The 2,447-nt window shown below is 46.3% G+C and overlaps 1 pseudogene across 1 annotated transcript; it reads left to right on the forward strand.

Moving 5' to 3' along the window:
• The first annotated feature begins 39 nt into the window (after positions 1–39).
• Positions 40–897, forward strand: LOC105533789 (annotated as a pseudogene). Its single transcript, XR_001005171.1, has one exon. The product of XR_001005171.1 is annotated as a 60S ribosomal protein L7a pseudogene (transcript).
• Positions 898–2,447: the final 1,550 nt, after the last annotated feature.

A 2,447-nucleotide genomic window follows, 5' to 3' on the forward strand; every position in this document is an offset into this window, starting at 1 on the left:
AGAAATCAGCCAAATACAGCTCTACTCCCGCCGCCCAAGATGCTGAAAGGAAAGAAGGCCAAGGGAAAGAAGGTGGCTCTGGCCCCTGCTGTCATGAAAAAGCCGAAGGCCAAGAAAGTGGTGAATCCCCTGTTTGAGAAAAGACCTAAGAATTTTGGCACTGGACAGGACATCCAGCCCAAAAGAGACCTCACCCGCTTTGTGAAATGGCCTCACTATATCAGGTTGCAGCAGAAGAGAGCCATCCTCTCTAAGCGGCTAAAAGTGCCTCCTGCTATTAACCAGTTCACCCAGGCCCTGGACTGCCAAACAGCTACTCAGCTGCTTAAGTTGGCCCACAAGTACAGACCAGAGACAAAGCAAGAGAAGAAGCAGAGGTTGTTGGCCCGGGCTGAGAATAAAGTTGCTGGCAAAGGGGACGTCCCCACTAAGAGACCACCTGTCCTTCCAGCAGGAGTTAACACCATCACCACCTTGGTGGAGAACAAGAAAGCTCAGCTGGTGGTGATTGCACACGACGTGGATCCCATCGAGCTGGTTGTCTTCTCGCCTGCCCTGTGTCATAAAATGGGGGTCCCTTACTGCATTATCAAGGGGAAGGCAAGACTGGGACGTCTAGTCCACAGGAAGACCTGCACCACTGTCACCTTCACACAAGTGAACTCGGAAGACAAAGGCGCTTTGGCTAAGCTGGTGGAAGCTATCAGGACCAATTACAACGACAGATACGATGAGATCCGCCGTCACTGGGGCGGCAATGTCCTGGGTCCCAAGTCTGTGGCTGGTATCGCCAAGCTCAAAAAGGCAAAGGCTAAAGAACTTGCCACTAAACTGGGTTAAATGTACACTGTTGAGTTTTCTATACATAAAAATAATTAAAATACAAATTTTCCTTCAGAAAAAAAAAAAGAAAGAAAGGGGCTACAGGCCCCATGAAATTTCAAAACCGAGCAGGGAAATTATTCAATCTTAAAGCTCCAAAATAATCTTATTTGGCTCAATGTCCCATATCCAGGGCATACTGATGCAAAGGGTGGGTTCCCAAGGATTTGGGCAGCTCCATTCCTGTGGTTTTCAGGGTTCAGCCCCTAGGCCTGCTCCAGTGGGTTGAAGTTAAATGCTAGTTGCTTTCCCAGGTTGAGGGTGCAAGCCATTGATAGATACTAGGATCTACCATTCTGGGGTCTGAAGGATAGTGGCTTCCTTCTCACAACTCTACTAGGCAGTGCCCCAGTGAGGACTCTGTGTGTGAGCTCTAACTCCAAATTTTCCCTTGGCAATGCCTTAGTAGAGGTTCTCTGTGGGGGATCCAGTCTTGTAACAGCCTTCTGCCTGGGCACCTAGGCTTTTCCATACATCCTCTGAAATCTAGGCAGAGGCTCCCAGGCCTCAACTCTTGCACATTGTGCACCCACATGCTTAAAACCATGTGGAAGCTGCCAAGGCTTATAGCTTGCACCTTCTGGAACTATGTCCAGAGCTGTACCTGGGCCCCCTTTGAGATGAGGCTGGAGCCTGAGTGGCTAAGATGTGGTGAGCTGTGTTTTGATGCTGTAAAGGGAAACAGGGTCCCGGGCCAGGCACATGAAGCCATTCTTCTCTTCTAGGCCTCTGGACCTGTGATGGGAGGGGCTGCGGCAAAGACCTCTAAAATGTCTTCAAGGTCTTCTCCCACTGTCTTGGATATTAGCACTTGGCTCTCATTTAGTTATGCAAATTTCTCTAGCAAGAAATTGCTCCACAACCTGCTTGAATTAAAAGCTTTTTCTTTCTCTGCCCCATGAACAGGCTGTAAATTTTCCAAATGTTTTTGCTCTGATTCTTTCTAAAATGTAAGTTCCAAATGTAAGTCATTCCTTTGTTCATGTGTCTGTGTAGAGGCTGTTAGGAGCAGTCAGGCCACATCATAAACAATTTGTTGCTTAGAAATTTCTTCTGCCAGATACTCTGTCACTATGAAGTTCACACTTCCACAGATCCCTAGGGCATGAACAGAATGCAGCCAAACTATTTGCTAAAACATAACATGCATGACCTTAGCTTCAGTTCCCAATAAGTTCCTCATTTCCATCTGAGACCTCAGCAACCTGGAAATTCACTGTTCATATCACTACCAGAATTTTGGTCATAACCATTTAACCAGTCTCTAAGAAGTTTTAAACTTTCCCTGATCTTTGTGTCTTCTTTAGAGTCATCCAAGCTCTTACAACTTCTGCCTGTTTCCCAGTTCCAAAGCTGCTTCCACATTTTCAGGCATCTTTGTAGTGATTCCCCACTGTTAGCACCAATTTTGTATTAGACCATTCTTGCACTGCTACAAAAAGTACCTGAGACTGGGTAATTTATAAGAAAAGAGGTTTAATTGGCTCATGGTTCTCCAGGCTGTATAGTAAACATAGCAACATCTACTTCTTAGAGGCCTCAGGAAGCAACCAATTATGGTGTTA

The sequence above is a fragment of the Mandrillus leucophaeus genome, unplaced genomic scaffold (assembly GCF_000951045.1).
Source record: "Mandrillus leucophaeus isolate KB7577 unplaced genomic scaffold, Mleu.le_1.0 Scaffold1287, whole genome shotgun sequence".
Taxonomy (NCBI): domain Eukaryota; kingdom Metazoa; phylum Chordata; class Mammalia; order Primates; family Cercopithecidae; genus Mandrillus; species Mandrillus leucophaeus.